The 14,751-nt window shown below is 41.9% G+C and overlaps 1 long non-coding RNA gene across 1 annotated transcript in view; it reads left to right on the top strand.

The window, feature by feature from the left end:
- LOC309620123 overlaps positions 1-14,751 on the top strand; it is a 424,602-nt gene that overhangs the window by 385,770 nt on the left and 24,081 nt on the right. The gene's annotated exons all lie outside the window — the stretch shown is intronic.

Below are 14,751 nucleotides of genomic sequence, written 5' to 3'. Positions count from 1 at the left end.
GCCTCTCCTGACCATAAGCTCCTGAGGACCACACTCCCCCATGCCCAAATCACATCCAAGCCTTCAGGATGATAGTGGCTCTTACATTTTTTTCCATTGTTTGGGCCCTGGTTGCGTTATGTAAAGCTGCTACTGATAGTACCTAAGGATTGTCTCCAGTGCCTCCCAGATCATCATTGCCAACAATCTCATGACAGTCCCTCAAAACTCAATGTCTATAACGAAGTTCATTATCTTCACTTGCAGACTTACCTACTCCCCCAACAGCTTCTTTCTATCTCAGTGGACTGCTGGTGAGTGCTGAGCACGATGTTTCTAGAACCCCAAGCCAGAAACTTTAGGAGCCTAGATTTCATCATTGATAAAAAGCCAAAGACGGCTACCATTTATTGAACGTTTACCTTGTGCTTGAGCCAGTGCTAAGTAGTTTATGTACATTCTGATTACCTGGTCCTATTGGTCTGATCCCCTTAATACCACATGAAACCTGTCACTGCATAGTTCAGCCTTGCACCATCTCTTGTCTGGACACTTGCAGTAAATTCATTCATTCATTTATTCAACCACTTTTTATTGAGGCTCTGCCCTGAGCTAGGTACTGTGCTGATGATTCAGTGGTAAGCAAAACATATCCAGTCCCTCCTCCCATGGAGCTTACATTCTAGGAGAGACAAGGGTTAAGTCAGTTGTCAAATCCATTCTCACACCATAGCCAGCTTGCTCTTTCTAAAACACAGATCTGACCTTTCAGAGCACTGCCATTCAACCCTCAGGATAAGGTCCAAACTTCGTAACGTGGCATCCAAGTCTTCACAAGCCTTTTCCAATTTACCATTCCAAACTCAGTATCCAGCCCCCTCCCTAAGAGAGATGGGGACACACATATATACACTCACATCCCTCCTTTCTGCTCCTAACATCCCATCAAACAGTCAGACTAGACTGAATCTGTGTTCTCCTAACATTTCATGCAGCATCACACCTGCACAGCTTTAGAGTTCCTCTCCGAAAACTAGTCCCTGAGGGCTCTCCACACTCCAAAGGCTGGTGTCCCATGAAACCAGATTGCCCATAATGCAGCTGAATGTTGGAAGAAAGCCTTGGCACACCCTACTTCCTCTGCCTGTAATACCCTTCCCCCCTTCACCTGCCTAACTCCTACCTATGCTTCAGATCCCAGCTTGGATGGCTCTTCCTGGTGAAGGCCTTCAATGCCCCCCTCATTGCCTTCCCCTGCAGCCCCTACTGGATGATGTACCAACGCTTTGTGTGTCCCTCCTGATCACACTGTCCTTGTTTACTGTCTGTCTCCCCCTAAGGGCCAAGGTCTCATCTGCCTCATTCACCGCTCTAACCCCAGTGTGTCACAGGGTTGACACTGAACAAATGAATTGTAGAATGGATAAATTAATGAATGACTACATCTTTGAAAAAAGAAAAAGGTGAAAGAAGTCCAAACTGAATGGATTGATATACCATGTCCACAGCTTGAAAGACAATATTGTTAAGAAGTCAAATCTCACCAAATTGATCTATAGATTCAAAGCAATCACAATAAAAATCCCAGAAAACTTTTTAGTAGATATAGATGACAAAAAAATTCTAAAATTTATGTAGATTGATAAAAGAACAAGAATAGCAAAAAAAAAGAAAAAAAGTATGAGAAAGAGAACAAAGTCAGAGGACTAATATTATCTGATTTCAAGGGCCCAAGGACCATATACCAGATAGACTATACCCTATCTTTTGCCAGAAAACAAACTTCAACACATTTAAAATAATTGAAATATACAGAGTGTATTCTCTGACCAAAATGGAGTCAAAATAGATATCTATAATAAAAGATAATGGAGAAATCTATGAACACACAGAAGCTAAGTGACATACTTCTAAATAATCCATGGGTCAAAGAGGACATCTCAGGGAATTTTAAAAAATACAATGAACTGAATGAAAATGAAAATACAACATACCAACATTTGTAGGAGGACACAGCTGAATCAGTGCTGAGAGGGAAATTTATAGCACTAAATGCGTACAAAAAAGAAAAAAGAAAAGTCTCAAATAAATAACCTAGGTTCCAACCTCAAGAACCTAGAAAAATAAGAGTGAAATAAACCCCCAAGCAAGCAGAAGGAAGGAAATAATAAAGATCAGAGAAGATATTGATGAAATTGAAAACAGAAAAAAATAGAAAAATCAATGAAAAAAATTGGTTTTTTGCAAAGATGAATAAAATTGACAGACTTCTAGCAAGACTGACCACCAAAAAAGGACACAAAACACAAATAACCACTATCAGGAATGAAACAGGAGATATCATAACAGACGCTGCAGGTATCAAAAATGACAATAAGGGCATACAGTGAACAACTTTACACACATACATTTGATAATTCAGACAAAATAGACCGGTTCTCTGAAAAACACACACAAAAAAACAACAATCCAAACACAATCCATTCAATATGAAATATATAATTTGAATGGTCCTATAACTATTAAATAAATTAAATTTATAATTTTTAATGTCCCAAAAAAGAAATGTCCAGGCCCAGATAGTTTCACTGGAAAATTTTACCAACATTTAAAGAAGAATTAACATGAATTCTACACAATCTCTTCCAGAAAATGGAAGAGGAAGAACACTTTTTGATTATCTTTATGAAACTAAAGATACCATGATTTAAAAAAAAAAAAAAAAGACATTTCAGGAAAAGTACAGACCAATATCCTTCATGAGCAGAAACACAAAAGTCCTCAACAACATAATAGCACATTGAGTCCAGCAAACATATTAGAAGAATAATACAAAGTGACTAAGTGGGAAGACAGTGAACCTGCAAAAGAGACAGGGAAGGAGAGAAAGAGATAGGAAAAAAAAAGACAGAAGAACACCATGTCTTGTAAGCCAAGGGAAAAGCCTCAGGAGAAGAGGTATTAATCAAGTTCATTGACTGTTGCAGAGAAGTCAAGCAAGATGAGAAAGGAAACATTGCTTAGTGACAAGGATGTCGTTGATAACTTTGGTAAGCACAGTATACGAGAAGTGTTGGGGACAGAAGGCAGATGGCAGTAGGAGGGGGGTGAGTGAGAGGTGAGGAAGTATAGACATTGAGTGTAGACAACCCCTTACAGAAGGATGGCTCTGAGAGCAGGAGAGAGATAGCTCATGAGCTTGAGAGGTAGCTGAGATGAAGATAGGAGGAGGGATTTTTAATGCAGAAAGATTTGGGGATATATTTATATTTAATTGCTGGGGCAAAAGAGACAGCCCAGAATAAGAAGTTATTTTCATCGATGACAGGGAATAACTGATGAAGAGCCAGTTCCCCAAGAAGAAGAAAGAGATGGGATCCATAGGACAAGTAGAGAGGCTGGCCTTAGCCTGGAAAAGGAGCCCTGATTCCCTTATAAGTACAACATGAGTTGAAGTCCTGGAAAATATTGTAACTTTGGGCAAGTTATATAACTTCTTTAAACTTCAGCTTCCCCATCTGTAAAGTGCTAATAAATATATCTAACTTCTGTTTCTCCTTCAGCTTGTCAAAATTCTACCCTCAGTCCTGCTGGATTAAGATCCTACCTCACATATGTAGCCCAGACCAAAGAGAGCTCCTCTGGCCACCTGAATTCTGCCCTCTGACATCCATTGATGTGATGTGGTCATTAAAGAGCCACCAAGAATGTGACCTTAGGGCTTTCCTGGTGGCTCAGTGGTTAAGAATCTGTCTGCCAATACAGGGGACATGGGTTCGAGCCCTGGTCCAGGAAGATCCCACATGCCGCAGAGCAACTAAGCCCGTGCGCCACAACTACTGAGCCTGTGCTCTAGAGCCCATGAGCCACAACTACTGAGCCTGCATGCCATAACTACTGAAGCCCGTGCACCTAGAGCCCATGCTCCGCAACAAGAGAAGCCACCGCAATGAGAAGCCTGCGCACCACAACGAAGAGTAGTCCCTGCTCGCCACAACTAGAGAAAGCCTGTGCGCAGCAACAAAGACCCAACACAGCCAAATATAAATAAATTAAATAAATTAAATTTAAAAAAAAAGAATGTGACCTTGGACAAGCTACTTAACCTCTCAAAGCCTTAGTTTCCACATCTGTAAAATGGGGATGATACTGGCTCACCTCACAAGGTTACTGTGAGGATTAAAGGAGTCAAACATGTAAAGTGCTCAGCATAGCAGCTGAGCTATTGTAAAGTGCTTGATAAAGTGCAGTTTTTCATGTCCAAAGAGCTAAGTGATTGTCTAAAGTCACACAGTGGGTTCGAGACAGAGCTGGGACTAGATGCCTGGACTACTGTCTTCCAGTCTAGAGAGGGCTCTTTTCTAGTACATTACACTGTGGAGGTGACATGCACTCAAAATTTCTAAGAACACAACTACTGCGTAGGGCAACATAACTATATATAAGTGAAGGCCCACTTAGTAGACAGAATAAAAAGAGACATTTAGTTTCATTAGCTGGCAGAACCTCCGAGCCAGTCCACTCCCATCTGCTGTTTTCTCTTCTAACATTTCTATGATCTAATAGCTTTGAAGTTTCCCCGCTTAGTCTCTTAAAGTAAAAAAGAAAAGTGTATTTTTATACTTTTAAGTTCTGATTCACCTCACGATTCTCTGTGGCTTCAGGCTAATTTAATTGTTAGAATTAGCCCCTTGAAGAGTTGAGACTAACAATAATCAAGTTAAATTCATACTGTATGATCAGTGCTTAATTAGATATTGTTGAAAAATCTTTTTTAATTACAATATGGGTATCATTACAAAATGATGATTCACTTTTTACATATCTCAGAGGAAATTAAGGCAATGCATAATGCGACATGGAACCAGTTAAAGCCCTGAAAAGATCAGAAAACCAAGGAGGTGCACACAAATATGACCAATTGATTTTGGCAAATGTGCAAAATAAGTCCAAGAGAGGACAGATAGCCTTTTGAACAAATGGTGTTGCAGCAATTGGACATCTATAGGCAAAAAATGAACATAGACCAAAATCTCATACCTTATATAAAAATTAACTCAAAATGGATCATAGTATAAAACAGTAAAACTTTCAGAAAAAAATAGGACAAAATCTCTAATATTTAGGACTGGGCAGAGAGTTTATCTTTGATAAAGGAGACAAGAATATACAGTGGAGAAAAGACAGCCTCTTCAATAAGTGGTGCTGGGAAAACTGGACAGCTACATGTAAAAGAATGAAATTAGAACACTCCCTAATACCACACACAAAAATGAACTCAAATTGGATTAAAGACCTAAATGTAAGGCCAGACACTATTAAACTCTTAGAGGAAAACACAGGCAGAACACTGTTTGACATAAATCACAGCAAGATCTTTTTCGATCCACCTCCTAGAGAAATGGAAATAAAAACAAAATTAAACAAATGGGACCTAATGAAACTTAAAAGCATCTGCACAGCAAAGGAAACCATAAACAAGACGAAAAGACAACCCTCAGAATGGGAGAAAATATTTGAAAAAACGAAGCAACTGACAAAGGATTAATCTCCAAAATTTACAAGCAGCTCATGCAGCTCAATATCAAAAAAACAAACAACCCAATCCAAAAATGGGCAGAAGACCTAAATAGACATTTCTCCAAAGAAGATATACAGACTGCCAACAAACACATGAAAGAATGCTCAACATCATTAATCATTAGAGAAATGCAAATCAAAACTACAATGAGATATCATCTCACACCGGTCAGAATGGCCATCATCAAAAAATCTACAAACAATAAATGCTGGAGAGGGTGTGGGGAAAAGGGAACCCTCTTGCACTGTTGGTGGGAATGTAAATTGATACAGCCACTATGGAGAACAGTATGGAGGTTCCTTAAAAAACTAAAAATAGAACTACCTTACGACCCAGCAATCCCACTACTGGGCATATACCCTGAGAAAACCATAATTCAAAAAGAGTCATGTACCAAAATGTTCATTGCAGCTCTATTTACAATAGCCAGGACATGGAAGCAACCTAAGTGTCCATCATCGGATGAATGGATAAAGAAGATGTGGCACATATATACAATGGAATATTACTCAGCCATAAAAAGAAACGAAATTGAGTTATTTGTAGTGAGGTGGATGGACCTAGAGTCTGTCATACAGAAGGAAGTAAGTCAGAAAGAGAAAAACAAATACCGTATGCTAACACATATATATGGAATCTAAAAAAAAGGTCATGAAGAACCTAGGGGCAAGACGGGAATAAAGACACAGACCTACTGGAGAACGGACTTGAGGATATGGGGAGAGGGAAGGGTAAGCTGGGACAAAGTGAGAGAGTGGTATGGACATATATACACTACCAACTGTAAAATTGATTAGCTAGTGGGAAGCAGCCGCATAGCACAGGGAGATCGGCTCGGTGCTTTGTGGCCGCCTGGAGGGGTGGGATAGGGAGGTTGGGAAGGAGGGAGACGCAGGAGGGAGGAGATATGGGGATGTATGTATATGTGTGGCTGATTCACTTTGTTGTAAAGCGGAAGCTAGCATACCATTGTAGAGCAATTATACTCCAATAAAGATGTTAAAAAAAATTGGTGAGAAAAAAAAAGAATAGAGAAAGGCATGGGAATGAAAACCACTAAATTCAAAAGAGCAATTACCTTGGGCAGGAGGCGGGAGAATGAAATCAGGGTGGGGTAGACAAGGGACTTCAATTGCATTTTGTACTGTTTAATTACTTAAGCTGAATGGTGGGCATATAAGCACCGGTTGTATTACTCTGTTTTTTTTTTTTTTTTTTTTTGCTTATTTGTATGTCTGATACATTTTACACTAAAAAATTAATCCAAAGGACTGGTAAATCATCAGGTGGAATAGAAAAGAGAAGAGCTGTACAGAAGCTCTGAGTTTAGGAGCAAGTGAGTGGGAACAGCACACCATCCTCGCTCTCAACCCAAGTGGGGCAACTGCCAATGTGCTTGACCACCAGCATGTATAGAAAATGACTACACCAGATGAATGCTGAGCTCTCGGGGCTGGCGTTTCATTAGTGACTTGAACAGGAGTAAGCTCAGATGACAGCCCAGATCCTTTGATCACACTCTAGAGACAAACTCCTCCTTGTTGGTATTCTCTTGGGGTAGAACTGAGACTAAAACACAGAGCCCTGGGAATAAGGTCAATCTATGTGAATACCATCATCATTAACCACAAACATTTCTGTAGTACAGCCAAAGTCTGGGATAGGAGTTAAGAAAAAGAAAAGTGACATCTCTTATCCTTTGAATAAGAACCAGCCCCTGCTAGAGCAGTGAGTCATCAGACCTTTGCCATGACCGTTCTTGGGTGTAACCACACTGCTGAGTTCCATTGTCTAGCTGATGTGACTTACCATCCCACGAAGGTACTGGGTGCCCAGGGGACTTCAGAAGAGAATAAAGAAAGGAAGGTGGGAGGCACTAAAGACAAACCCATCTACTTCCTAATTTAGGCTCAGGCTCAGTCCTGGCTCCCACCCTTTCCCCCAGATAGCATGGGAAATGCCTCCCAAGGAAGAAGGGTGTACTTTGGCCCCTTCTCCAACCTCCCCTCATGGAGTTTCAGGGTCTGGGGGTGGAGCGGTACAGTGTGCCAATACCATCCATCCTGCTTCCATGCCACATAGCAGAGCTTCTCCCCTTCCCCTTGCTACAGACCTCCCCTCGAGAAAGGGAAACCCATTCCTGATCTGCTGCCAGCACAGGCTTCATGGGGACGCTCACTTACAGAAACTTGAGGAGACCCATGCATGAATGGGGCCATGATGGGAATCCTCCACAGCAAATTTGAATCCCAGATGGGTATCTCCTTGTTCAGAGAACAACACTAAATTACTGGAGAGACAGTGAGGATGGAGAGGATAGAAGAGGTTTAGAAGACTGAGTTAACAAGGTTTGGCTACTGATACGGGGGTGAAAAGGGAAAGTCATTGAGGATGGCAGTTGAAGAGGGAGTTGCAGAGCTTGGCAAATCAGTAGTTGCCATCCCCTGAGATGCTGGGTATTGAAGGGGAAACAAATTTGGGTGGGACGAGATGGTGGTGATTTTCATTTTTCACTGGCTGTACAGGATGAGTTTAAGGAGTTTAGGGTGTAAGTGACTGGAGATGTCCAAGGTGCAGGTGGTTCTCCAGGTCTGGAATTCAGAGGAGAGGTCTGGGTTAGAGGCATGTGCTGCTTCCCTGTAAGTTCTTTGCGGGGAAAAGGTAGAAACCTTTGTGGAAAAATGCCAGGATCCCCGTAGAAAATCAACACATTTGATTTAATTTCCAGTACGACATTATTGCTACCACAACTGCTGCACATTTTGCACCAATTCAGGCAGTGAAACTTACTGGAGAGAAATTAAACCAGAAGGGATTTGTGAGGAAGACACTGTACTTTGATGAAATGAAGTTTGTTCTCTAAACCACTTTGAACAGCACTTCATCTCATTTTTCAAAACCAATCTTTTTAGACAAAAACCTATTTTGGCTGAGTCTTTAGACACTGGACTGGAAAAGGCCCCTTAACTGATGGGGCTGGACAGAATAATCAGACAGCAATTTGCTCAGTCCTGGTTGAAAAATCGTGATGAGCTGAGTGGAGGTGCTTTGACCAACTATGCACAGAGCATAATTTTATGTCTAAGCTGCAGATGACAGTACATATTTCCCATAATAGGCACTCTAACTGCACTAAATAATGAACTGAGAGGAGGTGAGAGGCTGTTAATGGACTTACTAAATAAAACCTTAGCAATATCCCAGTGATACTGATTAGGGAGCATTTGAGAGTCCGTATGACTAAGTCTTTAACATTCTAAATTCCTTAGAATAACCCCTCCATCTCAGCATGGAATTTTACTTCCTTTTGGAAGTGACAAGACTATATTAAGAGGGGGGTTGTGTAGATCAGAAAAGTGACCCTCTCCCAGGTAGGCTCTGGTGATGAGTCATTGAGCTGAGAACACTTGATGCGGGCCCTGTTCCAAGTAATGTGCTTAAAGCCCTTTGATCAAGAAATCCTTCATCATCAGCCTTCTCTCGCTCTCCTTCCACTTCTAGAACCTGCCCACTAGGAGGAGACAGGAATGATCAGTGAGATGAAGGCCTCTTCTGCAGAGCGACTCACTCTCCCTGGAGCCCAATAACACAACATGCCTCTAATGCCTGCTGGTGGGGGCACCCTGAGAGGTGAGGTGAAAGGAATTCTCAGGGGGACTACAGTGACTATGAACAGCCATATGTCACATTGTCAGCATCCAATGAAGGGAATGTGGGGAAAACATGCTTTACCTGCTGTATTAGTTTTCTAGGGCTATTGTTAAAAAAAAAATACCACAAACTAGAAGGTTTAAACATTGGAAAATTTTTGTCTCGGTTCTGCAGGCTGGAAGTCTGAGATCAAGGTATGGGCACAGTTGGTTCCTTCTGAGGGCTATGAGGGCAGGATCTGTTCCAGGCCTTGCTCCTGGGCTTGTCAATGGCCGTCTGCTCCCTGTGTCTCCTTGTGTGCTTGTCTGTGTCTCTGTCCAATTTTCCCCTTTTATTAGATTAGGGCGCACACTAATGAATTCATTTTAACTTCATTATGTCTATAAAAATACTATCTCCAAATAAGGTCACTTTCTGAGGTACTAGGGGTTTGGATTTCAACATATCATTTTGGGGGGTTGGGGGGAGACACAATTCAACCCATAAAACCTGTCAAGCCTGTAATCTGGTCCCTGAGGGAAAGGACTGTTCCCACATTGCGGGGTCTATTGCTGGTAAGAGACTTTGAGGCTTGGACCCACGGACAGGGCTACAGTGTATCCCTAGAAACCATACCAAATTCATAAGTTAGTGGCTCAGTTGAGGCCACAACTCAGTTTTTAGAAAGCGCCAGAAGCCTTGGGCAGACGCCCTGGGAAGACAGCAAAAGGAGTGTCCTTTCCCAAGGACTAACCCACAGGGTGGAAGGCTGCCCAAAGTCTTGCTGTGATGGCAGGTGAGTGGCACTCCCGGCCACTTCTCTCAGTGGTTTTCTGCCTCTCCCATGGCCTCCTCCCAGCCCTCATCCCTTCCCGGTGTCCATGAGGCCTGACAGTGAGCTCAACTGAAATGGGTTCTTTCACCGACCCAAGTACATTTTAAATCCATTTCCAGACTATAAGAGAGAAGACAGAAGGAGGAAATAAAGAGAGGTGACTCAGCTCATTACAAAATGGGATTGAAAATTACAGTAACTTGGACATATGCTAAGCTTTCTCTTTTAATAATAAAATGAAGGATCAAATTGATTGTTAAACCTTCATGCAGTTTTCTCTTTCTGAGGTCTACAGACCATCTGTTACCCTTGTGTTTTTTTTTCTTTGTTAAAAAAATTGTGGTAACATACGAGTAACATAAAATTTACCATTGCTAAGTGTGAAGTTCAGTGGCATCAAGTGCATTCACATTGTTGGGAGGCCATCAGCACCATCCATCTCCATAAATTTTTTCATCTTTCCAAACTGAAAATCCATACCAGTTGAACAACTCCCCATTTCCCTTCCCTACATCCCCTGGCACCCACCATCCTACTTTCTGTGTCTGTGAATTTACTACTCCAGGTCCCTCATGTAAGAGGAATCATCCAATACTTGTCCTTTTTGACTGGCTTATTTCACTGAGCATAGCATCCTCAAGGTTCATCTATGTTTTAGCAGGTGTCAGAATCTCCTCCCTTTTACTTCTTTTAGGAGAGGTCTATCTTTGGAAACTTAGCCACTGGATCGTTTTCATTTGAGAGAGGCCACTAGGACCAAGTGTAACTGCAACTAATGATTATGGATGGATAACCAACAAGGTCCTACTATATAGCACAGGGAACTATATTCAATATCTTGTGATAAACCACAATGGAAAAGAATATGAAAAAGAATATATATATGTATAACTGAGTCACTTTGCTGTACAGCAGAAATTAAACACAACACTGTAAATGAACTAGACTTCAAAAGTTAAAAAAAAAAAGGAAGTGATTATGTTTGGAGGTGAATCCTGAGCTCAGTGAGCAAGATTTGGAGAAACAGATAAAGGAGAACAGAGAAATGCTGAGCTCAGTGCATAAGCTCAAACCTGCAGGGCAGGGCCTTTTGCCAGTAGCTTTATCTATTCAATCCAACTCAACACATATTTATTGAGTACTGACACACAAAGCATTATGGGCCACACAGAGAGAACTTCAGTGGCTTAGAGCAGGCCAGTGCAAAGAGCTCACCTACAGAAGGCAGGAAAGTGAGGGGAGGGCACCGAACACATCCGTCCACTTGGCCTTTGCTCCTTGTGTACAAGCGGCCCCTCTCCCCAGTCCCTGGCACTATACCTCAGGAACCAGTGCTATCTTTGGCCACTGCAAAGCCAAGCGTAGGGAATTCACTGCTTGAAGTCTTATTCGTTCACCCCCTGCCTCATTCCAAAAAGGACTTAAGGGGGCTAGTGCAGTGAACTTTTAAGTTCTCTATACCAGAACTTCCCAACCAGTGGGCTACAAACTAGTCACAGGCTCACATGGTTGACCCCCTCAGTCTTTCTGTTGGCTGACAGAGGCTGGGGCAGGGGCTCCACCTGTGGGAAGGACGTCTCGAACTGTGAATAGCCTCATTTGTCTAATTCCAGTGTGCCATACAATAGTATCATTTTCTAAGTGGGACTTTATGTGCAAAGTCATTGGGAAGCCACGGACTACGTGTTGTCCTTGCTTCCTCTAACCATGTCAACCTCATCTGTTCCCACCTCCTCTGTGCATTTCTCCTCTGTCATTTCCAGCCCAGCACTCAGGCCACATGAGTGCTGGATTTCCCCCTTCTCAGGGTTCAGGTGAAAAGATACCCGTGAATTGCCTTATTCTGAATGTTGGTACTATCCCATGTACAGAGGTGAACAGAAGAAGGGAAATAAGTGACACTTAGTGCATGCTAAGTGCACAGACTTTACATACAGACTCTTACATCATGCTCACCACAGTGGCCACCATTATTAACCCCAACTGACAGATGAGAAAACCAAGGCTCAGAAAAGTTAGACTAAATTACCCAGGTTTATGGCTATGACATGGCAGCAGCAGGATTTGAACTCAGGGAGCTCTTGCTCCAAAGCCCACGCTCTCTTCAACTCACACTTGACTGCAGATCTAGTCATGTCTTCTGGTTCATCTCCTCCTGCCAGACTGAGCATCACTCCCACGTTGTCTAATAGCACCAGGGCACATAGCAGGCACTTCCAGGGTGCTTCTTGACTGACCTCCTTCCTTGGGTCTGAAGGGTGCCGTATTGTTTGCTGCATGACACCATCAAGATTCAACAGCAACCCAGGTTCATCACTAACATCAGTGGATCAATGTGACCCAGTTCAGTCAAGTCTGTACTTTTCTCATTGGCTTTGATGTCTTCCAAGTGCAAACAAAGAGTTTCAAAGACTAACAACTGAAAAACTAACCTATTTGAAAAGTTGAACGTTAGTACACCATAATTAGATGTGTACAAGCAATTTTAGCCCATTTAGTCTTGTGGATCGATAATCACTTTCAAGTTACTATAATGACTTTATTTTTCTAATCCATTTTTTGCATACTTTTAAATGGTTTCTACTTTGCTGAAAATCTGTTGATCCATTAGGAGCTTTTAAACTTCCCATGACAGCGCAGCACATGAGTGCAGCCCTATGTTCTACCGGCACTGGAAATAATACATTGATTTCAAAATACCACCTTGGCAGAAATCGACTGACAAGGCTTAAATCAAAACCTCTCATGAAGCATATTGTAGATGATTAGAGCACTTACCCTCTAAAATAAATACTTCAACTCCGTGTGAAATTAGAAAACAGTGAACCCGTTTTGGAGATCATTGATATTTGAAAAATCCTTCTCTGAGTACTTCACTAATTCCCCTGAAAAAACTATTGCCGGGAGCCTTCATCATAATAGTCTTATTGACACTGCTCAAGAGGAGGCAGGATGGGGCTGTGGGTAGGACTCCCTGGGTAACACAGCATAAGGTTACTTCTCTTAGCCCACCTCCCAATCTACAAAATGAGAGGGCAGTGGACGTCAATCCCAGATTCTATTAGACTCCAAAAATTGCTATTTTAAAATTATTATTAGGCTCAAGAATATTGTAATCAAGACAAGTGGTCCTCTAATTTTTGTGTTCATCGCCTACATTTGATTATTACAGTTTTTTGTGGCACATCCTAGGGGATTAAAAGGCTCAGCACAATACCAAACAAGCAAGCAGAAATTACAACACACCAAACCTCAGTGTAGGAATGCCTCTGTCTGTCTATAAAAGAATACCCAGTCATCACTCTACACAGTGGGTGGCCCTTCATCCCTGAGTCACGGCGAGGAGAACTGTTGGGTACCTTGCCCAGAGTCCATACACTTAGAAAGCAAAGTTCTTGCAAACAGAAAAGACTCCGTTTTCCTTTGGGTCATGTCTGCTCTTACGCTACACATGCTTGACCTTTCCTTTGAAGCAAATTGTATCCCCTCTCCCTATGCTGCTCATTGAGTGCAAGGGGGAGAGAGTAGAAGAGGGAATCAGAGAGGTAGCAGGAGGGGGAGGTAGGGTGACTGAGAGGAAGATTATATAGGACCTTTGGGTTTACTCTAAGTGAGAGTTTTGAGCAGAAGAGGGACATGATTTATTTTTTTTAATTTTATTGGAGCATAGTTGATTTACAATGTTGTGTTAGTTTTAGATGTACAGCAAAGTGATTCAGTTATACATATACATATATGTATTCTTTTCCAGATTCTTTTCCCATATAGGTTATTACAGAATATTGAGTTCCCTGTGCTATACAGTAGGTCCTTGCTGTTTACCTATTTTATATATAGCACTGTGTGCATGTTAATCCCAAACTCCTAATTTATCCCACCCCCGCTGTTTCCGCTTTGATGACCATAAATTTATTTTCTATGTCTGTCAGTCAGTTTCTGTTTCACAGATAAGTTCATTTGTGTCATTTTTTAGATTCCACATATAAGTTATATCATGTGATATTTGTCTTTCTCTGTTTGACTTACTTCACTCAGTATGATAATCTCTAGGTCCATGATGCTGCAAACGGCAATATTTCATTCTTTTTTATGGCTGAGTAGTATTCCATTGTAGATATACCACATCTTCTTTATCCATTCCTCTGTTGATGGACATTTATGTTGCTTCCATGAGGGACATGATTCAGATTTTACTTTTAGAACATCAGTCTGGCAATGGGGCAGAGAACAGATCAAATGGGATGAGGGTATGGGCAGGAAGAGCAGACAGGAGGCTACTGTAGTGATGCCAGCAAGAGATGCTGCTACTGAGTGGGACTGGGGTGGAAGCAGCGGCGAGAGTGAGAAGTGGCTATGCTTAGAAGGAAAAAGGGACAGAATTTGTTGATGGATGAGGCACGGGGTAGGAGAAAGTGATAACAAGTTAAACTCCAAGGTTTTGGCCTGGGCAACTGCTCTTTACTGAGATGTGGAAGTTGGCAAGAGGAGTGAGTTGAGGGAAGAAGACTAGGGGTTTGATTTGAGGTATCTATTGCACACCCCAGTGGCTATGCAAAGTTCACAGTCCGGTGTACAAGTCTGGGGGTCAAGGGAGAGGCCTGGACTGGAAAGGTCAATTTGGGAGGAGCACTTGTATGGTTTTTAAAGCCATGATCTTGAATAAGATCAGAAAGGCAATGAGTGTTGGGGAGGGAAGTGAGGATGCCTGTGGAATGAGTCTTATGGC

Source organism: Balaenoptera borealis (genome assembly GCF_965194805.1).
Source record: "Balaenoptera borealis genome assembly, chromosome: X".
Lineage (NCBI taxonomy): Eukaryota > Metazoa > Chordata > Mammalia > Artiodactyla > Balaenopteridae > Balaenoptera > Balaenoptera borealis.
Note: the sequence above shows the minus strand (reverse complement) of the source record. Positions and strands in the feature narration are given on the sequence as shown.